General features: G+C 35.7%; 1 long non-coding RNA gene and 1 pseudogene across 2 annotated transcripts in view; both read left to right on the plus strand.

Annotated features, from left to right (window-relative positions):
* The first annotated feature begins 6983 nt into the window (after positions 1 to 6983).
* The window catches only part of LOC147830383 (uncharacterized), a 90193-nt gene continuing 71506 nt past the window's right edge, over positions 6984 to 25670 (plus strand). For both annotated transcript variants that reach the window (XR_015452236.1, XR_015452237.1), the window contains exon 1: positions 6984 to 7129. This is a non-coding gene — a long non-coding RNA (uncharacterized LOC147830383). The remainder of the gene's footprint in view (positions 7130 to 25670) is intronic.
* Positions 20603 to 22301, plus strand: LOC101721785 (5'-AMP-activated protein kinase subunit gamma-1 pseudogene; annotated as a pseudogene).

Genomic DNA, 25670 nt, shown 5'->3' on the forward strand with positions numbered 1-25670 from the left:
GAAAGTTAAGGTAGAATTTAAAGTTTATTTTTAGTTTGTTTTACATTGATATGTATGAATGTAGCTTTAAAGCCACTCTACATAATATGATTCAAAAATGTAGTGACTGATGAAGAAGAACACAGTGGAGTTTATTTATATGAATACATATGTAACAAATACTTTAGCCTATCCTTCATTTAGAGCTTTGAGGGTTTCTAAACTATTTCAAATAAAACTCTAAATTACAGATGTATGTAAACAATAGATTGCACTTATGAAACATATCTAAATCTAGAAACAGTGTGGGATTTTTTTAAAGCAACTATGTTTTTGTTCATAAAGGGGACATGTTCAGTTTAATAAATTAAAATTAATTTTACTTATTTCCTTCTTTTCTGATAAATACCAATTGATGTTTTCAGTAACAGGATGCAAGTTTATTTTACACTTACCACAGCAATGATCTTTGTAGAGGCAAGCAGAAAGTCAAATTAACAAAATACAACGAGAAGTTCATAGCCCTTTTGCAAAAATTTACTTTTTCAGTGGCAGAGTATAAAACAACTTACTTTTCCCATTTTATAAATTGATATAATCTCAATGTTATTGTTATTGTTAGTCTCAATTTGTTATTAGTTATATTAAGCAAAGCAAGCTTTAAGAAGCATTTGTCAAACTCCACACTGATACTTGGAAAAGGAGCAAGATTCAGGGGCTGTTTCTCTGACCACAGATAAAAAGATTCTAAGCTTTTTCACTCTTATCTAGTTTATTCTGCTGGTCTATATGCCAAAGATGTGACCATAAGGCTTTATTAGATATTTGATTGTTTTGTTGGAAGTGACCTTCAGCGTCCGGCTGAGATGCCCTCTAGATATAACTCTTCTGGGGCATTATGTTCTCTTTCAGATTACCAGTTCCAAAGGTTAGGTTGTCAGGGATGGATGGGAGAGATTTTTACCTTTTATTCTGAAAGTACAAATAAAATCCCCAGTCAGCTTATGTCTGAATTCAATGGTCTTACAGAGCTGCTGGAGTAAAATCCAGCTTGTTTGATTTAGTAAAAGCAAGGCTTTCTGTGTAACAATTTCATTTTATTATTTATTGATTCGGTGGGCAACGATGTTCACGTGTCTCTTCTACTTTTATGTCAACTGATTTTAATAGAAAATTAGGTAGCTTACCACAATTTGGGATTTGTGGAATCCCAAATCGATAATTATTAATTGTGTTAATAATCTTTTCTTTTGTTTAAACAAGGACCCTGTATTAAATCTGGAATAACATTGAATCAAGAGGATATTCACCTCTTTCCCAGTTTTGGAATAGAGGCAGAGTTAGCTTCTTTGGGGCTAAAAGGTCAGAACAGGGGTCACGCTTTTTGACAGTATGCAAATAGAAGGCACTTCACATAGAAAAATGGATGAATCCATCATCATTATGTCAGCAAGAGTATGTTTACAATTGCAAGCTTATTTCAGAAATTGTGAACTTTTTCTTAACATTTCTAAGAGTTACAAAGAGGTTATATTTACTCCCTTGATTAGGAATTTGAATACTGGTATCACATATAGTAGCAGATTAGAAGTGTTGAAAATGGATGCTTTATGTCACACATTTCTAACGGTAAAATTTGCAGCAGTAAAGATTGTAAAACCAGAAATTTCCCAAGTAAGTGAGAATTTGGAAGAAACATATTTGAGGCAGAGGAAATAGCACATACAAAGGCAAGGATCCTTGCAACACAACATATATTTATGAAACAGAAAGTTGTTAGGGCTGGTGTGTGTGTGTGTGTGTGTGTGTGTGTGTGTGTGTGTGTACATATGTCTTGGAAGGTTGAGAAGAAAGGCAAAAAAGAATTTGGAGTGAGACCAAGGATGTGGTCTTGCTAAGAAATCAAGTTCCATCAGGACAGTGAAACCATAACATAAGCTTTTATTTTTCATTAATTTTAACTGATATGTAAAAAGTGTACATTTTAATGGAGTACTATGATGTTTTGATACATGTATAAATTTTGAAATGCTTACATAAGGTAAAATACACTTATCTCCTCAAAAATTTCTCATTTTCTTTATGGTAAAAACTTAAAGAGCCAGGGATACAGCTCAGCTGCGCTGCACCTACCTGACAAAAAAAAGGTCCTCAGTTTGATCCCTGGTACTGAAAAAAGAAAAAAAATCTAACTTTTTGAAATGTGCATTACATTATTGTTATCTGTAATCACCTTACTTAGCAACATCACATCAGACTTCTTGCTCCCATCTAATAATAACTGTACCCATTGGTAGACCTTTCACCTTTCTTCCTTCCCTTCTAAACTCCTCAACCTTTGGTAAAATTCTATGTTCAACTTCTATGAGGACAACTTTTTTTAGATTCCACATATGAGTAGATCATGTCATAACTGTCTACTGTGCCTATCTCATTTCATTTCAGATAATTATCTCCAGTTTTATACATGTTGTTTCAAATGGTAAAGGTTTCATTTTTATGACCAAACAGTATTCTATGTGCACACATGACAGATTTTCTTAATCCATTTGTCAGCTGATGAACACTTAGGTTATTTCCATTTCTTGCCTATTGTAAATAGTGGTACAATAACATGGGCATGAAGATATAATATATGTATATATTCTGTACTGGGATTTATTGTTTTAATGGTAGCTCCACTTTTAATATTTTGAGGAATTGCCATACAGCTTTCCATTGTGGCTGTACTAAATTAAATTGTCATGAACAGTGTGCAAGGGTACTTTTTTCTCCACATCCTTGTCAGTACTTGTTACTTTTAGTCTGATAGTAGTCCTTCCTACACCTTATGAAATTCACAGCTTGTAACTAGTGGTGATTGGTTCCTTTGCCATACCAGGAAATGCTAATCTTACAAAACTAGAAGATTGGTTGGACCATTGCCACTCTGGGATTAAGATGTGTCTAGCACTAATTTATGTATTCCCTAAACACACCAAGATCATCCTCTGTAACTGCTGTGAATTTTTCTTGCACTCACGTATGTTGATTTCATCTTGGACATAGTTGCCAGTGGGCAGAATTACTGATGTACAAGAGGAAAGGAACAACTGAAAAGGAGGTATCATAGGGAAAGGAGATGGTCAATTGGTGGTACAGAAAATAAGGATATCTTCTTATGGAAAAGAGAAAATAGCTGTTTGGTCAGTGTTTAAGAACTTTTTTTATTTAATTGATTAAGTGTTATACATATTCATATTTCCAGTTACAGCTACAAGTACTTCAAAGTATTGCTGTAAACAGTCAAATTGTTTTGATTTTTAAAGCAGCACCTCTTAATCCTTGAATAGAGAACTCTGGGGGTTCCTTTCCCAGGGCTCCACAAAGTCAGAACTATTTTCATAACAATATTATGAAGCAATTTCCCTCTGCACTCTGTTGGCATTTGAACTGATGGTGATAAAGTTTTGATGCTGGCACATTGAGAAGATCAGTTCAATGGCACAAAACCATGATAGTAGTCATTGTAGTCTTTCCTGCCCACACTCACTGGGACAATAGACCCAGCTTCTCACTAATTTAATTAAATCTCTAGTTGTGAGTACACATTTTCTAATATGTATGAGGAAAATAAGAGGTATATATAAGGCAAGTATAATGATGTCCTGGGGAAACTTGAATTTTGAGCTGAGCTAGCCACTTTTTTGAGGGAACACTATTTCTATTTGAGAAGAGGACAGATTATCACTATTGAGACTTGAGCACTTGGCAGACTATTTCTTAAAAATGAGTAATATGAGTCTGTTACTTCAAGGAAAACGATTGTTTGAATCTGTTGCCAGTGATAAAATTTAAACTTTCAAGCAAAATTAGTATTTTTGAAAAACTATCCATCACTCTGAGCTTGACAACATCTTAATACTTAAAGACACTGATGATGAGAGGTAGTGATGTTAACAAATGTGTTTTTTTGACATTGTATAAAGATCACTTGAAAGAACCCCATAAATCAGTGAGGCACTTATTTTCCAAATGACCAATGTTGTGGACACCATAAAATAAAGCAGGAATAAAAAATCCATTCAAAGTGCAAGACATATAAATAGATTTTAATATGACAAAAGGAAAATTCACTGCCATGGGTTTCAGATTCTTTATTACAACCAACCTTTAAGAAACTATCAGCTATTGTTCTGCAGTATGGCATCAAAAACTAATATCCCAAATTACTTGAAAAAGCATTATAATACTCTTTCCTTTTCTAAACTACATATCTGTGTGAGGTCATATTTCTTTCATATACTTTCACCCAAACAACATACTGCCACAGATTCAATACAGAGAATCTATCTTCTATACAGCTAAACATTAAAGAGATTGGGAAAAATTTTCAGTGCAAAATCTCTTACTATTTTTAAGGGAAATGCAGCTTTTTAAAATAAAATCATTAATGATCAATAGGTCTGTTGTTATCTTAAAACAAATTAATGTATGTATTTAATTTTTTTTCAATTTTCATTTATAATGTGAAATATACTAATGGGTATAACCAATCACAATGAGGTGGAGTTGTCAGGTTATCAAATAAAAACACAGGACACATGGAAAATTTGAATTTAATATACATATGAATTCAAGCATGCATATACCCCAGGTAATATTTGGGGCATAATACCTAAAATTTTTCATTATTTATCTGAAATTCAAATTTAACTGGGTAGCCTTAGTTTTATTTTGCAGTTCTACTTTGGCATTCTGAATTAATTTTTTGCATTTTTAAACTATGGTTTGAAAACTATAGCTTTTGTTCATTCTACAGTTCAGCCTTTTTCCACTTTGTTTCTTTTTTATTTTACTTACTCAGAATTAGTGAGGTTTAACTCTAATTACTCTGTGTGGCATATTACCTCTACACTTAATTGCTATTGAACATTTTGCCTTTGTATTCAGTTCTAGATATGACTTCTTCATCTATGTATATTTTGTTCATGTAGCAAATAAATGTATTGTAGTACCAGAACTGGTAAGTTTTATAACACATCTCAGACTTAACAATGGTTAACCCATTTGCATAGTGTAAAACAATGTTGAAGATGCTCTTATTTAAATATTTAGTAGAGATTGAAATGGATTCTATACTTATACAGACTTTTCTTTGAATAATAATATGAAAATGCAGTATCTGGTGTAGAAACCTTAAAATTTGAGGTTTCAGGCAAGTGTTCAAGAAAAAGGGCCTAGTAAAAGATACATTATCAATTTTTGCTTAATGTTGGAAAGTACCTGGCCTATTTAGAATTAATTAAGTGGCATATTAGCACTGAAGTAGTACTTTATACTACTTATGGAAAATAATAGACTTTTATGTTTAGATTATACTTAATATCAGACAAAACAGCAATAATAATACAGATTTTAAATTTTTAAAAATGGGATCATATTTCAAACTGCTCTTTCTCTTGGTTTGTTTTCAGTGCGTCCTGAATCTCTTTCCATATCAACATCGTTACCCATAGTTTTTAATTGCTATGTAGCATGAGTATATCACAGTTTTTAATTTTTTCTCCAGCAGAAGGCACTTTTTGTTGTTATTTCAAACAATGTTGCCATGAACACCATTACACAAATCGTTTTGTCCAGTGGTGGCAAATTCACAGGGCAGTGGAATGGAATAAAAAACTATTTTGGCATGGTAGCATCGGGGGAAAGGAAATATGCATACAATTATTTTTACTCTTACAGTATTTTGTGATGGTTACACATAGGACTTTATCTTCCTGAGAGCTCACAGAAGGTTTGGAAGTGCCAAGGAAGCCATCTTAACGGAATCTGTTTCCTCCATCCGGCTGTGTCTAACACCATAAATTACTTTGTTAAAACATCCATTCTAACCCATGGCTAATGTGCAGCAGCTGGAAAGTTAAAATTGCATTCTTCACACTCTTTGGAGACTAAAACATGATTTAGGTTCCATCATACCACTGTGAGAATGTTTAGAAGCTGAATCAAATGCAGGAAAAAGCCAAGTCTGGGGCATACATTTTGCTGGCAAGAATCAAGGCCAAGGTGGCAGCTGTAGCAGTGACTTCCAATGTGGTAGGTGGATTCCTGATTCAGCAGCTTCCTAGAGCAGCAGAGGCATATTTCTGGATCATGGCCGAGTAGCCTGCGACTGAGGTCAGCAGTATGTAGAAGCAGCTTCATAATTTGTCAGCTTCCTGTGACTGCAGTGGTAGTTCACCTGCTTAAGGAAAAAGCAGAGTATTTCGGGGAGCTACTGGTTGCTCCTCAGTGTTCAGGCTCAAACTGTTCCTTCCATTGCTTCCAATAATTCTGTCACTTCTCAATTCTTTATAGAAGATGCTGCCTCCACCAAGGGCAAGAGTCAGGAACTACAGACCACAGGCTAAATCCAGCACACTGCCTGTTTTAGTGCAACTTACAAACTAAAAATGGTTTTAACATTTTAAACAGCCAGAAAAAAATGAAAATGACAATAATATTTTGACACATGAAAACTATACAAGATTCAAATTTCAATCTCTATAAATTGAGTTGTATTGGAACAAGATGTTCATACTTATTTATATATTAGCTATGGCTGCATTATAACAGAAAAATTGGGAAATTCCAACTCTACAGTTCACAAAGCTGAAAACACATGTTATCTGACCCTTTCCACAAAAATTTCCCAGCCCTTGATCTACTGTGAACTTTCTTATTTCAACTGAACACTGAGCAATATAGATGCTAGTGTATTAAGAAATGTACAAAAATAGTGACACAAATTATAAACAATACTTTCTGTTGAAATTAAAATCACTGTTAACTTTTTCTATTTCTCACATCTAGTTCAGGTCAGAAAATTTTCTGCATTAAAAGAGCAATCTAGAAAGTTACAAAAGGCTTTCAGATTATGATACCTACTAGTACTGTTAAGAAGTTATTTCTATTTCTCTTCACAAGCATGTGACAAACTTGCGCTTTTGTGCTCCTCATGCCAGATATGACCATGTGACTTACTTTGGCCAACAAAATTTGAGCAGAAGGCATGCATCTTACTTCAAAGACATTTACCAATACACAGGATTATGGTATCTTTTTCCCCGACACAGTTATTTATTAGCAACTTTAAGATCGTGAATGCTGCATCAGCCGGGACCTTTCTGTAAGTAACAACTATGAATAGCAGCTCCTGTCAAGTCTCACACTGTAGTATGAGTGGAAAATTAATCTTTGTTATTCCAAAGGACAAATACTGAAGTTAGTTTTTACTACAATGTGACCTAAATTATCATAAATGATTCCACACAATATAAATTGTTTCACAGCATTTAAACTCTATAAGTCAGATATACAAAATATAAATGTGCCTTTTCCATTTCTTAACTAGAATACATTTTGACCAGAAGATTTCATTCCCACAGTTAGTGCAGAAAATATTAAAATTTAGCAGTGATGAGTAATTTTCATTTTTCAGGGGTTTTTTGTTGTTGTTGTTGCTCGTTTAAAACTTTTTCTGTTGGATGAATAATTATCCAGGGAATAAAGATTTTAAATCTCTACAAAAGTAAATTATTTTCAAAAGATGTGTCTTTACCTTCCTGGATAAGCTTGCATGTAAGTGAAAAGGGATTTCTAAGACATGTAGCAGAATTGATAGGACTATAGGTGTTTGTGTACTTCCCTGAGTGTTTTTGCTTCCTGTGGTTGCAATGTCATCTTGTCTTTTTCTTGGGCACGTACTATAGCAATGCCTAGGTAATGGCTAATGCTGGCTGTATCCTTGGGGATGATGTTGGCACCAGCTACTTAAATACATTAAGAGTTGTGAGAGTGGTGAGCTCCCTGTGTGCTAACTTCTCTTCATCCTAACCTCATTTTTCCTTTCTTTTGGCTCTTTCATCTCCGTGTTGAACTCTCGGTTGCTTTCTCTGACTCTCACCTGATATGCACAGAGCTTGGTGAAGGTTTCTTCATGGTCACCCCTTTGGCTTTGTCTAATCTGCTTCAAGGTGCCATATTGAATGTTGACTTACCAAGTCAGCTTACTCTGAAAGTCGCTACATCCCTGGTACTTGTCTACCATCCCCCAAAGCCTATAGAACATTTCTATCCATTTCTGCCATTGATTTTTAACCAAAAGTGGGAACAAGAGAGCTCTGATGTATTACTCCTGCTGTGAATTTTCTCTGCCTTGCAACTTCTCCTTCAACTTCCAGTCAGAGGTCTTTGGCTATTCCTGCTCTCAGGAGTTTCCCTCTGTTCTTTCTTCTTCAGTCCTGGGTATTCGTCTTCTGTTTCTCAATGACAACTTTACCCAAAGGGCCACAGGGAACAAAGGTGGGTACCAGGAAGATAATATGTGCTTGAGAAGTACTTTGAAAGTATTTTTCTTGTTACAGTACTCTGAACATAGTCATTAAAAAAATAAATACCATATATATTTGAATGTGTTTTTAAATTATTACTTAGAATTTTTGAAAAACTCTTCGAATCTATCTTATTAAATAATGTCCTCTTGTTTTAATAATAAAATTTTAATAGTGACAATTTCACTAACCCGAAACAATGATGGAATTGCATTTTCCTGGCATATGCCTAATAATTGTAAGTTATGGATATAAAGACACTTTTTAAATATTACTTTGAAAAGCAAAGTAGTAATGATTAAGTTGTCAAAAATAATAACTAGCAAGTGGATATTTGTGGCTTGGGTAAAATTTCCAGTCACTATCCCGTCCACAAATTGTAAAAGAGCTACACCTTGGAAGGTGATAATTTATTTGGTTTTGATGACACAAAAAGTGTCCAAGTCACAACAATGCATTGTATTTATGCAAGTGATGAGTTTTCTATAGTTGCTTCATAGAAAAGAGTATGGAAAATATCACCATTTGCTCATTACTATATCGTTTAAAATAATATGTAATTTAAAGCTTGCCCAGTCAAATATATTTTATAAATAGACCTTCAAAATGCCAAACAAAACAAAAAAATAAACAAGAACTCCTTTTAGAATATTTTCTTTGAAGAATGAGGAAGGCATTACTTCATATTCTAATTAATGTGATGCCCAACAAATCATATATATAAATATAAATATATATATATATATATTTTGGTACCAGAGATCGAACTCAGGACCTTGTGTTTGCCAGGCAGGTGCTATGCCACTGAGCTACATCCCCAGCCCCAAATCTTAAGTCTTTCTAGCCAATATGAATATACTCCTGCTACTTAAGAATGAATATACCTTTTTCAGACTTTCCAAATCCCTGTTAGTTTTGATGAGCACTCTGTAGTTAATAGGTTTTTATAGATTTCTTAAAGTTTTGATGTCATCTGTTTGTTATGGTGTAAGCTAATATTTCCAGTTTCTGTTAGAAGCATTTTTAGTAACTATCAACTAATGAAAAAATTCCTCCCACATCTAAATTGCTGCAGTACATGGCCTTTCCCCTGCTACCTGTTCTCAGCTCCTAAACTGAATCTCAAGGCAGCTCCAACCTGACATTCATGGGACACAACCCTGCCTTAGTTGGACCTGCCTTTGACAAAATTATCCAGTCACCACTGCTCTTCAGAATTTATTTCAAAGAGTAATTTTTAGGTAATTTAAATACAACAATGAACCTCTTTGGTTTGAAAGATGAAACTATTAGACAACAAAAAGAGAGAGAGAAAGAGAGAGAGGCAGACTATAAAAAAAAGAGAAAAGACAGCACAGTAACAAAAAGTGGGAAGTAAGATAAGGCCTTATAGAAAGCTAGAGGAATTTGGTGACAAACCAGATTGTATTGTTTAAAAATATGATTTCAAGCTTGGTATAACTTCCCTTTTTCCAGAAATGCAAATTTCTGCTTGAAGAAATCTTACACAAATTTTTTTACAAACTATTCTTCTTTACTAATATGAAATAAACCTAGAGAAAAGTGAGTATGCATTTTTTAAATCAGAACAGTTTTTAAAACTGTCCATGCCCACAGTGCTTTCCACTTTAAAAAAAAAACAAAACAACTTTCTGTATTTCATTTCAGACTAGTATACAAAGCAGGTCTCTTCCTATCCCAAGAAAGCCAAAGGCAAAAACAGGATCAGTGACTTGTTCAGGGTCACACAGCTGAGCCAGAGGCAAGACTGGAATTGGCCCAGGATTCTTTCAGCAGGGCCGGCCTCATTTATGTAACAAGCTTCCCAAGTTCTCTTGATTCAGCAATGTTAGCAAGAGGATGCCCCATAACAACCCTCATTTGATCTAAGTCATCAGGGCAAGGTGACGATAATTTAACCTTAGCAATTTCTTCCCTCTTACTTTTAACCCAAGGGATGACTATATTATTCCAAGAAGCCACTGTCCCTTGGCTAGTGTTGTACATTACGCGGTACAGGCTGGTGGCTCAGCTCAGTGGTTACTATTCTGGGCCCCACAAATGGCCTCAGCCCCAGTAATCACACTGTACAGTTTCACATACTGCAGGCTCCACATTCACTTTTTTTTCCTACCTTTGCCCTCTCTGCTCATAGGCTCAGGGGCATCGATCCAGCATGCCAAAATCACACTCTTTGTGCAAACCTGAAAGGATTTCTTACTCTTTTATCAGGAGCAACATCCACATCTGGAATCACACTGTAAGTTGCCTCAGTAAAATTTTAGTCAGTTTAGATTTAGAGATTAAAAAGGTCTGATGAGGCCTGGGGTTTTAGCTCAGTGGCTCTGCCTCCTGCCTCATAAGCACAAGGACTGGAGTTCGATCCCCGGTACCAAAAAAAAAAAAAAAAAGATCTGATGAGCTGGTGGCACATGCCTGTAATCCTAGCTCTCTGGATGGGAGGTTGAGGCAGGAAAGTCACAAGTTGAGCCCATCTGGGAAACCACACGACTTAGCAAGACTCTGCCTCAAAATAAAAGAAAAAAAAGTGAAGGTTTTGGATTCAATCCCAGAACTATCACCACACACACACACATACACACACACACACACACACCCCTAATGATGTTAGTTTGGTTGATTGTATTCTCTGTGGTTAGTAGCTAATTTCTGGAAGTAGCAACATAGGAAAGAAAAGCACACTTGATTCTTGAGTTTTCCATGTGATTGTAGATAGGCTTTTAAATGTTTTCACTGACATGTATATACAAGCATAAGGAAAACAAGTATTCTAGATCTCATTCACATAATAAATCATTCTGTAACAGTTCACCAGGGATGTTGATACTTGTTAGCAGAGGAGGAGAATATTCAGTTACATGGAGTATTTCTTAGCAATGTGTGAAATATGTAGTGAAAAGTCATGACTAAGTAAATGTGCTACCTTGCTCTCTGAAATGTGGGCATAAGTATTCTTGGGTTGATTGACTTCTCTCCTTGACTTCCAGAAGGCTACACTCTTTGGTTCTCCTAGTTTTGAAGGAACTGCTTCTTTTTCTTTCATGATTCCTCGCCCCCAAAGGGAGACAGGGTTCAATCTTTAGTCATCTCCGTATTTTGTTCTTTATGTCTCAGCTATCTTCAATAGTTTCTGTTGCAATAGCTATCTATTTGAATGGCCATTACCTTGAATGGGTTCAATGGTTTAATTTAAGACTTCTAAAGAAACATTAGGAATTCTGTCAAACTTTCCTATTGGACTGTCTCCTACATTTAAATTCTCCCTCCTAAAACAATTTTGAAATGGGGTTTTCACTTCAACTGATTTTGACATACACCACAAATTCAATATTGCTAAAAGAAATCATTGTTAGACCCCTGTACCTCCAACCTCCTCACCCCCACCAACATAGCTCAGTTCCTCCCTCCCAATTCCCATTGTTCCACCAATTCATTTTCCTGCCTCAACTTTCCACTGGCAAAGCAGTTTGTGTAATGCAGTCAAATCAGCCTGCCCAAAGAGCACTCATTATCCTGCTGAAAACCCACAAAATGATCATCTGGTGTCTAACTAGTATCATTCAGCCTGAAATAAAAAGCCTGCCAATTTGGTTTGATTTTGTCTGGAAGCAGCCTTCTCTCATGCTGGGGCTTTACATGGGCTTTCTACTCTTTTCTTCTCAGAGTGTGCAAGACACCTTGAACTTTCACAACCTCTCTTTGCCTTAGTTTACCAGGTTCTCATTGCTGGGAACTCCTTTTGTTCCTTATTTCCAGATATGTAAATTTCATCTCTCCTTCAGGCTCAGACAACACACCATCTCCTTTCTTAAGATTTATACTGATAATTCATTATTAATTGTCCTTTCCCTCCTTTGCCCTCCTCTTGGGCCTTTGGTCTACACCACTTTCTAAGCACTAATTATTCATAGGCTTGCGTTCATTAACATTTCATTTATATTCACATCATTTTCCCAATAACTCATATACTTCTTGAGAGACAAGACTATCAAGTAACTTATATATCTTTACAGTTAGGATTTTTCCACAATAAATGTTGATATTTACTTTTACTTCTATTAAACAAACAATAGTTAGAAAATGTGTTATAAACATGCATGCATTGAATTTTATGCATAGTTGACATTCATAGTCAGATGAAATCTGGATACAAGCAGAATTTGCAATATAGATGGGAAAATTATTTAGAGCCTAGCATAATAAAGAACAAGGAAAAAAGATAGATAAATAGAAAAAAATATCATTTCACTACTTCTAATGCATACAATGAAATAAAAAGGAAAGGGGTTTAGGGAAGACTTTTTAAATGCTTTATGGTGGCCAGGGGGATTTTGTTGCTAAAACAGTGTCAAAGATGAGACACAGAGAATGATTGCAGCATTCCAAGTAATCAACTCCAAGGAAATAGTAAAAGTGTGTTACCTCAGAGACAATTCCATATTTGTAAAAATATGAAATGTTAGCATTTGCAGCATGTAGAAATTTGCAAACATTGAAAAAACATATGTAAGTAATTTTTTAGTATTATGTATTTTTCCAATGTGGTGTCATTTCTGCTATGACTTTAAATCTGTATTTTGCTGCCAATCTTGCTGACATCTCATCTGGATTTATGAGATCAAACATGTAACTATAAATTCACCCTGTATTAGGTCATCAGCCTGTTTTCCTGGGTCTGTCTTTCTTGCTAAGTAAATAAAATATGTGCTGTTAAACTTTTTCAACTGTTGCCATGGAAATTTCAGCTTCAATGTTACTAATGGCTTCTGCTTTTTAATTAACAGATCATTTGATTTTTATAAATATGTGCATGACCTTCTTAATAACATTTTAATTGATTTTGTTTAAATAGCTTTATTTCTAAAACTGCAATCAATATGGTTCCTAGAAAAAGGAAATAGACCAAAAATACTGGATGTGAGCCATTTTACAAGATGCCTTTCTGTTTCAGCAAATTATTTATTAAGAAATATGAACTTTTAATTATATTTTTCAGTATGCTAAATTTATTTTTTTATTTTAATTTTATTTTATTGGTATATTTTAGGTATACAATATAATGACATTCATCATCGGAGATATGCACCTTTACATACTCTCTTGGTTCTTATTTTTTCCCCCTTCCCCTGCCCTCCCTTGAACCCCTCCATCCCTCCCTATTTACAAAGACTTTGTTTCCATTTTCTCATATTAATTCCATTCCCTTCTTTCCTTTCCCCTACCCCTCCTGCTTCCCCTTCCCCTTTGCCCCTTTTCTTCCTATTTCACATTATCTATTATACATTTTAGTCCTTATTTACACTTTCAGTTTCTCACACTACAGAAACTATTCAATATTTACACATGTGTGTCCTATTTATTTCACTTAAGAGAATCGCCTCAATGTTCATCCATTTAGCAATAAATGTCTCTAATTTCTGGTTTTTTATGGCTGAGTAGTACTCCATTTTATAAGAATGCCACATTTTCTTTATCCAGTCTCCAGTTGATGGGCATGTGGGGTGTTTCCAAGTTTTAGCTATTACAAACCTTCTGGGATTATAATGCAGTCTTGTCTGGATTGTTCCAATGGGTTTCTCAAACATATGGTCAAGAAATTCTTGCAAAACTAACTGGTTCCTGTTAATAAAAATAAAAATTACTACAGTATGTAGCTAGATCCTAAGCACATGAGAAGCAGGTTACTTTAAAGTTTTATTTTTATTACAGGTCAAAGTAATTTTTTAGGGCTGAGGATTTAGCTCAGTGGTTCTGCTGCCTGCCTTGCAAGTGCAAGGACCTGAGTTCAATCCCTGGCACCAAAAAACAAAGTAATTTTTTAAAATGCTCATTAAAGTAACCATACTTAAGTACATATTAGAAAGGACATAAATAAGAAACTTCTGATCTAATGAAAAATTCTGTTTTCTTAATTCTTTTTGCTTGTTTAGTTACATATATTTTTCATTATATGGAAATTTATGTGTTTAGAGACTCTAGAAACAACTAATTATCAATTACAAGTAAGATGAAATGCAGAGAACATAGGCACTGTAAACAATTTCATGGTTATTCTGTCTCCAAAAATCTCTGAAAAATTAAATTATGAATATCTAAGTCTGGAGTGTGTAGGGAGACAGGAGCAATTTGGGAGGATGGCAAAGAGGAGGATCTAGTGTCTTGTCTTTGGGGATATATGGGGTATTGATTATTGGTCAACTCTGGTTAATGGGCATGTACTACTCTATTGAGGACTAGTAGATGGGCCTAGTACTCCAGATGGATGACCAAAGAAATTATGCATCACTTACAGGGGTGTTAGTGGCACTGGAAAAACATAAATGAGGTGAATACTGCAAATTAAAATGAATTTTATTGAGTCTAGTGATCTTTAAAAACTTTTTGTGCATTTGAAATAAGAAACATTATGATATTCAATTTTACTCCAAGATATATTTCAAATATCTTTATTATTCAGTGCTATAGAAATTTAAGTTATAGAAATTATGCCTATTTTTAAAATTATTCTGTGACAAAAAAAAATGTGAGTGATTAATCCACAAAAAGGCATAGAAGAGCCTTACATGAATACTGCTAAGTGAAAGAACCCATTCTGAAAGGCTATATACTGTATGATTCCAGCCTTATCCCATCCTGGAAAAAGCAAAACTGTAAGCAAAAAGGTATGTGGTTGCTAAAGGATTAAGGAAGGTAAGAGAAAGGATGAACTGGTGGAGCACAGATGTTTCTAGGGTGGTACAATCATTCAGTATGAAACTGAAATGGTGAATATATGTGATGTACTTTCTAAAATCATAGGACTATACAGAAGAAAATTTAAACCTTAACATAAACTGCGAACTACAGTTAATAATAATAATATACCAACCTTCGTTTAGTTATTGTAACTCAAGTACTACACTAATGCAAGTTGTTAAAAATAGGGGATACATTGGCAGTGAGATGGGTATGTGGAATTACATATAATATTTACATACCCTATAAATCTAAAACTGTACTAAAATTAAACATTAATTTATAAAGATAGACTCATAGATTTATTTCACAGTTTTTTAAAAAAAAAAAAAAAAGAAGAGGAAAAAAGAGAGAACCGACTCTTTTCTCTAAGAAAAATAAATCTTTTCCCTTAACAAATTAAAAATTAAAGTTTTAGTTTTCATTATCAATTTTAAAACCATCGAGTATGTATTTGTTTTTGTGATTCATTAAGGAGTTCAAAATGACTACTACTAGAATACACATTCTTCTCAGCTGCACATGGATCATTCTCAAAAATAGACCACATACTCACACATAGAACATGTTTAAGTAAGTGCAAAGGAATTGAAGTTATCCCCTGTATATTATCAGACCATAGTGCGATGAAATTGGAGAGCCATAGCAAAAGAAACTCAAAAAATTTCATAAACACTTGGAAATTGAACAACACACTTCTGAATAATGAATGGGTCATGGAGGAAATTAAAGAAGAAATCAGACAGTTCCTTCAATTAAATGACAATGACAATACAGCATATCGGAATCTATGGGACACAATGAAAGCAGTCTTATGAGGGAAATTCATACCAGTGAATACGCATATTAGGAAAACAGAACGAGCCCAATTAAACAAACTGATGCTGTACCTCAAGCTTCTAGAAAAAGAAGAACAGGACAGCCCCAGAATTCATACAAGAGAGGAAATGATAAAGATCAGAGGAGAAATCAATGCAATGGAGACTAAGAGAATGATACAAAAAATCAATGAAGCCAAGAGTTGGTTCTTTGAAAGAATCAACAAAATTGACAAACCCTAAGCCAACCTTGTCAGAAAAAGGAAAGGCCCAAATCCATGTAATTTGGAATGAAAAAAGTGAAATTACAACAGACTCAGCAGAAATCCACAGGATCATCAATACCTACTTCCAGAACCTATACACCAATAAGATGGACAACACAGAAGAAATGGACAGATTCCTAGATACATATGAATTACCAAAGTTGAACAAAGAAGACCTAAAAAATTCTAAACAATCCAATATCAACCAATGAAATTGGAAATGTAATTAAAAACTTAGCAACTAAGAAAAGCCCGGGCCCTAATGGCTTCACTGCTGAATTCTATAAGACATTTAGAGAGGAACTGCTGTCACTACTGTTTAAACTCTTCAATGAAATGAAAGGGAAGCAATACTCCCAAATTCATTCCTGGAAGCAAGCATCACCTTGATCCCCAAAGCAGAGAAAAACCCAACCAAAAAGAAGAACTATAAGCCAATCTCACTAATGAACATAGATGCAAAAATCCTTAATAAGATACTGGCAAACAAAATGCAGAAGATCATCAAGAAGATCATACACCCTGATCAAGTGGGATTCATCCCAGGGATGCAGGGATGGTTCAATATATGCAAATCAATCAATGTAATACACTATATCAATACAGCCAAGGACAAAAACCTTATGATTATCTCCATAGAAGCAGAAAAAGCACTTGACAAAATCCAACATGCATTTATGCTAAAAACCCTACAAAAAATTGGAATAGATGGTCTCTACCTCAAACTGATAGAAGCCATCTATGAAAAACCAACAGCCAATATCATACTAAATGGTCAAAAACTGAAGTCCTTCACACTCAAATCAGGAACAAGACAAGGATGTCCACTATCACCACTCTTGTTCAATATAGTTCTGGAAATATTAGCCACAGCAATTAGAAAAGAGAAAGAAATAAAAGGAATACAGATAGGAAATAAAGAAGTCAAATTGTCATTATTTGCAGATGACATGATACCCTATATAGAAGACCCCAAGAACTCCACCAAAAGTCTTCTAGACTTAATAACCAAATTCAGTCAAGTAGCTGGTTACAAGGTCAACACACAAAAATCAATAGCTTTCCTCTACACAAATGACAGACTCACTGAGAGAGAAATAAGGCAAATAATTCCTTTCACAATAGCATCCAAAAAACTGAAATACCTAGGACTCATCCTAACGAAAGAAATCAAAGACCTCTTCTCTGAAAATTATGGCACTCTGAAAAGAGAGATTGAAGATGATATCAGAAAATGGACAGACATCCCTTGCTCCTGGGTAGGAAGGATTAATATAGTGGAAATGGCCATACTTCCAAAACTGCTATATAGATTTAATACAATTACAATTGAGATCCCAGCAGCATACTTCATGAACCTTGAGAAAACAATCCAAAAATTCATTTGGAACAAGAAGAGACCCAGAATAGCAAAAGCAATTCTAGGTAACAGAGACATGGCAGGGGGTATCACAATCCCCAACTTGAAACTATACTACAAAGCTACTGTGATAAAAACAGCGTAGTACTGGCAAAGAAACAGACCTGAGGGCCAGTGGAACAGATTAGAAGATGCAGAAACAACACCAGACACACTCAGCCATCTCATCTTCAATAAAGGAGCCAAACACCCTCACTGGAGGAAAGATAGCCTCTTTAATAAATGGTGTTGGAAAAATTGGGCTTCAACTTGCCAAAGACTAAAACTAGACCTATATCTCTCACCATCCACTAAACTAAAATCAAAATGGATTAAAGATCTAAATATTAAAATGGAAACTCTGAACCAGTTGGAACAGAGTTTAGGTAGAACTCTTGAAGACATCGGTGTAGGAAAAGATTTTATGAACAAAACCTCAGTTGCTCATGAACTAGCTCTAACAATCAACAAGTGGGATCTCTTCTTATTAAAAGGCTTCTGCACAGCAAGAGAGACCACCAGCAGTGTGAAGAGACAACCTACAATGTGGGAAAAAATTCTTCACCTGCTCTTCCTCAGACAAAGGTCTACTATCTCGAATCTATAAAGAACTTAAAAAGATCAGACCTCCCAAATTTAAAGACCCAATCTGAAAATGGACATCTGAAATGAACAGACATTTCTCAGACAAAGAAGTAGAAATAGCAAATAAATACATGAAAAAATGTTCCACATCACTGGTCATTCGAGAGAGGCAAATGAAAACAACACCGAGATTCCACTTCACTCCAGAAAGAATGGCTGCTATCATGAAATCAACCAATAACAAATGCCTGCGGGGCTGTGGGGAAAAAAGAACCCTGCTCCACTGCTGGTGGGAGTGTAGACTGGTGCAAGCACTGTGCAAATCAGTATGGTGATACCTCAAAGAACTAGGATTAGAAGTCCCATTTGACCCCACTATTCCACTGCTGGGGATCTTCCCCAAACAATTAAAAGAATCATACCACAGTGATATATGTGCACCCATGTTCATAGCAGCACAGTTTGTAATAGTTAAAACTTGGAAACAGCCCAAATGCCCATCAACTGGAGACTGGATAAAGAAAATGTGGTTTATTTTATAAAATGGAGTACTACTCAGTCATAAAAAATGAGAAATTAGAGACATTTATAGCTAAGTGGATGCACATTGAGGCGATACTCTTAAGTGAAATAAATAGGACACATATGTATAAATACCAAATAGTTTCTCTGGTGTGAGAAACTGAAAGTGTAAATAAGGACTAAAATGTATAATAGGTAATATGAAATAGGAAGAAAAGGGGCAAAGGGGAAGGAAATGGGAGGGCTAGGGGAAAGGATAGAAGAGAATGGGATTAATATGAGAAAATGGAAAAATAGGAACAAAATCTTTGTAAATAGGGAGGACTGGAGGGGTTGAAGGGAGAGCTAGGCAAGGGTGAAAAATGAGAACCAAGAGAGACTATGTAAAGTTGCAAATTTCCAATGATGAATGTCATTATATTGTATACCTAAAATGTACCACTGATTAGAATGAATAATCGATAATGCAAAATAGGAAGAAAAGGTCCAAAGGGGTAGGGGTAGTGGGAGGGGCAGGGGAAAGGAAAGAAGTGAAAGGAAAAATGATGAGAAATGGAAAAATTGGAAATAAAGTCTTTGTAAATAGGGAAGGGTGGAGGGGGTGAAGAAGGGAGGGCTAGGAATGGGGAAAAAATAAGAACCAAGATGCATTTTTAAAAAATGACTACTACTTTTTTAACTTTATATCACTATATTTTTTTCAGTTAAGCACACATTTGGATGACAGTCCATGAGTAATTTTAGTGAACTCAAAATTGTCTTGAGCACTGAGAATCCAGTGAGCAGGAAGTTAAGATTAACATGAGCTGAAAATTCTTGAACTATATACCATCCCCATCCCTGAAGTAATAGGGGTTTCATGAAATGATTGACTTTGTTTAACTGTAATTTTCTAGTACTTGAGGTCAATGAGGGGGAAAAAAAAAAAGAAGTGTTTGAAATGAGTGCTCAATACTTGAAGTCTGTTGAGCCAGATGGCTGTGGAGCAAAGAAAAGCACATTCATCTTTTGTTTTCTTGATGTCACAGTTTCTGATTGTTCTTAACAATCCCAGATGTGACTCACTTTAATCCCTTTTTCTCCTCTTTCCTGACCTCACAACTTCTGTGTGTCTCCAGCAAAGGTCTGTGGAATCGCCTTTCCCATACTGTTGCTGGGATTAAATCTTTAATGATGTGTTTCCAAATGATCACATCCTTTTATTCTAAGGCAATATACATGTTTTCCAACTTTCCTACACCCTCTCTTTAAATATAACCTATAATGGCTTCATTCTTATGCTGAAAAAAGTTAAAATGAGGTCACTAATTATAAAGCTAATAATGTGATGTGTGACGTTTCACTTACAGCCTCCAATTTCAAAAGTAGTACGTGTAGTTTTTAAATGATTAATTTTAACCCATTGTTAAAATTTATATGTGCCAGAAATTCTAACATTGTTTTGATTTTAAATACAATTTTTCCTTGATCACATAAAATATCACAGAGGCCTCGAAGTTGCAATGTTTTGGCAAATAGTGATAAAATTATAGAAGCTAATAAATATTAAAATAGAAATAGTCAAACAAAACAAGTAGAAATATTTAATACCACAAAAAGAGAAAATGTAGATACTAGTTATAATTATATATATATTTTTAAGTAGTATTACAAATACATATAGTTATATAACTGGTTTTAAATATATACATGCATAGTTGTGATGCTTTATAAAATAGTGACTTCTGAAATCATGAAATTATAAAAGCAGTTTATCATGTCTCAACAAAGCAAAGAAAGCAACTCAAAGTGATTATTAAAGGGAATATCAGAAGGTATCATACTCGTTATTGTTCTTACTGCTTGCTATTTAAGAAAATTATATTACTTAAAGTCTTTGGGAGTGGGGCCTGCTCCCAAGCTTCCCGAAATGAAAGGACCGAGTCGGCCCCTCTTGCTATGGAGACGGTCCCTTCAGGTAGCTCCTGAATTCAGGAAAATGAGCATTCTGAAGGACCCTCTGGTTCAGTACCTCTCATCCCACCTCATCCCAAGGACAGCAGCTTCATCCTTTTATGGGGTGAAGAAAGCTTTCTTTGCTTTGGTGACTAATGGTGTACTTGCTGCCCCTTTGTGGGACAGTAAGAAGCAAAGTTTTGTGGGCCTGCTGACCAGCACCGATTTCATCAATATTCTACACCATTACTATAAGTCAGCCTTGGTACAGATCTACGAGCTAGAAGAACACAAAATAGAAACTAGGAGAGAGGTATACGTACAGGATTCCTTTAAGCCACTTGTCTGCATTTCTCCTAATGCCAGCTTGTTTGATGCTGTCTCTTTGTTAATTCAAAACAAGATCCACAGGCTGCCAGTTATTGACCCAGAATCAGGCAACACCTTGTACATCCTTACTTACAAGTGTATTCTCAAGTTCCTCAAATTGTTTATCACTGAGTTTCCCAAGCCAGAGTTCATGTCTTAAGTCTCTGGAAGATCTATGGACTGGCACCTATGCCAGTATTGCGATGGTCTGCACTACCACTCCCGTCTACGTGGCTCTGGGTATCTTTGTAGAGCACCAAGTCTCAGCACTGCCAGTGGTGGATGAGAAAGGGCATGTGGTGGACATCTATTCCAAGTTTGATGTCATCAATTTGTCAGCAGAAAAGACCTACAACAACCACGACGTATCTGTGACCAAAGCCCTCCAGCATCCATCATACTACTTTAAGGGTGTTCTCAAGTGCTACGTGCATGAGACTCTGGAGACTATAATCAACAGGCTGGTGGAGGCAGAGGTTCACCGACTGGTAGTGATGGATGAGAATAATGTGGTCAAGGGAATTGTGTCACTGTCTGACGTCCTGCAGGCCCTGGTGCTCACAGGTGGAGAGAAGAAGCCCTGAGCAGGGGGATGAGATCAAGGCAGCATCGGGATATGCCCCATTCACCGCCTCATGGAACCTCTAGGAAGCAGATGAAACACTGGGAGAATTGAGCTGACACTTTCCCTGTGCAGGAACCCCCTCCCTCTCTGCAAAAGACAAAGATACGAAGAAAAGAAGAAGAAACAATTTTAGCTGCCCCCTACCCTCACACGCATAGAGAACTTTCAGCCTAGCCAATCCTAGCCCTGTCCTTAGCTATATCCCCCTTTTGGGTGAAACAGGGGCTCTGCTCCCCAGGCAAATTCTGATCTCTAAGACATCCCTAGACCTCACCCTCCCTCTGCTTTTGCCTCTGTCCTGACTGCAGTAAGATAACAGCACAAAAAAATTTGTCATAAAGATATTTGTATTCTTCCTGTTCGTGCTGTATGGAGAAGGCTGAGTTCATTTAGTGATATCTCTTGCCCTCTCTTGAATGGGGAGGCTTGTGAGGAGGACAGCCTTTGGGTTCCTGTGCTGTGTGCATATGAAGTGAGATGGTTAGGTGGAGGGGGAGGGCAAAGTGGTTAGCCAAGGTTATTTTTATGGCAAATCTAATTAAATGACAACAATCTCAAAAAAATAAATAAATGAAGTCCTTAATACTATAGAAATTTGTCTAAAAGACAAGACAAAGAACATTTTTATGGAAACTTTAGTGGAAAGTGTCTTTTTCTTGAAGAAATATAGTGTTCCCGAATGCATTAGGAAGACAACCTTTTCTCTTGGTGGAAATCTGATTTAAGTTCAGAAGTTCTGTCCATCAAGATAGCAGCATTTGCCTGTCAAGTCAGTATCTTTCAGGAATTTTATTTAAAAAATTTTATAAAAGATAATCCTCTTGGTATGATATTTTGATAAAGAATTGCAAAGCATCATCTGAAAAGTTGTTTCAGCTATAGGGATGGACCTTGATTGTGTTTCTTATTGTTTTCAACTAAAATTTCATTAGCAAAATGAAAAGCAAATCAACCATAAAAACTACTGATTCCAAAACACAGAAGATTTTTTTAATAGGTATTAGACAAAACCACTCACTTATCCTTAGACTGTTTTGTCCATCTCCAAATGTAAAGTATTGGAGTATAAAGTATTAGTACACAGCAAAGTGGATGCAAAAGAATAGAGACCAAATCTTAGTAGGACTCTAAGCCTTTTAAATCAGTGGCAATGGGGTGAGAGCTGGGGGGGGGGACAGCCGAGGAAACATGTGCCTTTAATGGTATGCCATGAAACATGAAGACAGTCTAAGACCATAACCAGAAAGGAAGAAGATAAAACTGTAACTGCCTGGAAAATAGGTGTCTTCTCCCAACAAGAAACAAAGTTTGGAGTTGTTTATTACTATTATTACTGTTGTTGTTGCTTGTAAACTAGAAGTTTGCAGGAATGCGCTAGCTTTAAAATCATGTTGACTCTGCTGGGGATTTAGCTCAGTGGTTCTGGTGCCTGCCTTGTGAGCACAAGGTCCCACATTTGATTCACAGTACCAAAAAAATAATAAAATAATAATTAAAAAAATCATGTTGACTCAAAATGAAACACCTAGGAATCAACCCAACAAAAGAAATCAAAGACCTCTACTCTGAAAACTATAGCACTCTGAAAAAAGAGATCGAAGATATCAAAAAATGCAAAGAAATCCCTTGATCCAGGGTAGAAAGGACCAATATAGTGAAAATGGCCATACTTCCAAAACTGCTATATAGATTCAATGCAATCCCAATTGAAATTCCAGCAGCATATTTCACAGACCTGGAGAAAACAATCCAAAAATTCATTTGAAACAAGAAGAGACCCAGAATAGCAAAAGCAATTCTAGGCAACAGAGACATGGCAGGGGGTATCACAACCCCCAACTTGAAACTATACTACAAAGCTACTGTGATAAAAAAAAAACACCATGGTACTGGCAAAGAAACAGACCTGAGGACCAGTGGAACAGATTAGAAGATGCAGAAACAACTCCAGACACACTCAGCCATCTCATCTTCAATAAAGGAGCCAAACACCCTCACTGGAGAAAAGATAGCCTCTTTAATAAATGGTGCTGGAAAAATTTGGTTTCAAGTTGCCAAAGATTAAAACTAGACCTACGTATCTCACCATGCCCTAAACTAAAATCAAAATGGTTCAAAGATCTAAATATTAAAACAGAAACAATAAACCCGCTGGAAGAGAGGTTAGGTAGAACTCTTGAAAACATCGGTGTAGGAAAAGATTTCATGAACAAAACCTCATTAAAATTGAATAGCACAAAGAATCAACAACTGGGATCTCATCTTATTAAAAAGCTTCTGCACACAAGAAAAACCACCAAAAGAGTGAAAACACAACCCACAATGTGAGAAAAATTTTTTTACCAGTTGTTCTTCAGACAAAGGTCTACTATCTGGAATACATAAAGAATTTTTAAAAGTTAGATCTCATAAATTTAAAGATCAATCCAAAAATGGGCATCTGAAATGAACAGACATTTCTCAGATGAAGTAGAAATAACAAATAAACATATGAAAAAATGTTCAATATTACTGGTCATTCGAGATGCAAATGAAAACAACAGTGAGATTCCACCTCACCCCAGAAAGAATAGCTACTATCAAGAAATCAACCAATAACAAATGCTGGCAGGATTGTGAGGGAAAAGGAACCCTTCTCCACTGTTGGTGGAAGTGTAGTCTGGTGCAACCACTGTGGAAATCAGTATGGGGATACCTCAAAGAACTAGGATTAGAAGTCCCATTTGACCCAGCTATTCTCCTGCTGGGTATCTTCCCAAAAGAATTAAAAGAATATAGAATATAGAATATAGCTGTGGGCTTTATATGTGCACCCATATTGATAGTGACACAGTTTGTAATAGCCAAAAGAAACAGCCCAATTGCCCATCAACTGAAGACTGGATAAAGGTGTGGGTTTTTTATAAAATGGAGTATTACTCACCCATAAAGAATGAGAAAATGAAGATATTTATAGCTAAATGGATGCACATTGAGGTGATACTCTTAAGTGAAATAAATAGGACACACTTGTATAAATACTGAATAGTTTCTCTGGTGTGAGAAACTGAAAGTATAAATAAGGATCAAAATGTATAATAGATAATGTGAAATAGGAAGAAAAGGTCCAAAAGGGAAGGGGACGTGGGATGGGTAGGGCAAAAGAAAGAAGTGAAAGGAATAAATATGAGAAAAGAAAAGAATGGAAACAAAGTATTTGTAAATAGGTAAAGGTGGAGTGGTTGAAGGGAAGGCAGGGGACTAGGGAAAAAAAATAAAAATCAAGATATATCATGTAAAGATACAAATTCCCAATGATGAATGTCATCATACTGTATACCTAAAATGTACCAATAAATTTAATCAATAAAAAAATAAAAAATAAAAAAATGATAAAATCATGTTGACTAGTACTAGTACTCCATCATTTAAAAAATACATTAAGAGCCCACCACCATTCCACAGCTCTGAGGGCAGACAAGGTGAGCCAATCCCAGCACCCAGGAGGAGGCTCCCCCACTGCCATTCCACTGCTCCTGGGGCAGAGGAGGTGAGTCACATGGGCATCACCATCACCCCCCCTACCTCGTGAAAATGAGAAAACATGTAAACAAGCCTCAAAAACAGACTTCCAGATCACCTACAGCAACACCAAAGGGTAATGAGATGGAACACTCATACTCAACCACCTGGACTCACTGAACTGGCAACACAAGAGGATCTGGAAAAAATGAAACCAGAAATAATTTCTCAGATAACAGCAAAGATTGTGCTCATAGTGCAAGACATGATTAATAAATCTAGAGTGGACACAGATAAAAAAAAATATAGATCTGAGGAACATGATGGAATTCCAACATAGGAAACAAATGGAATCCATAAAACAGATGCAAATAGATTTCCAGGACATTAGAAACTCCATTGGAAGTATATGCAGCAGAATGAACCAATGTGAGGGCAGAATTTCAGATATAGAAGGTAAGATTGCATTTAGTGACCAGGAAAAGAAAAATTGCTTTAAAATTGTAAGGGACTATGAGAAAGCAATGTAGCAGCTGCTAGATGATGCAAAGAAAATTAACA

The sequence above is a fragment of the Heterocephalus glaber genome, unplaced genomic scaffold (assembly GCF_053883595.1).
Source record: "Heterocephalus glaber isolate CG9 unplaced genomic scaffold, H.glaber_assembly_v1.0 deba00000122, whole genome shotgun sequence".
In the NCBI taxonomy this organism is placed as follows: Eukaryota; Metazoa; Chordata; class Mammalia; order Rodentia; family Bathyergidae; genus Heterocephalus; species Heterocephalus glaber.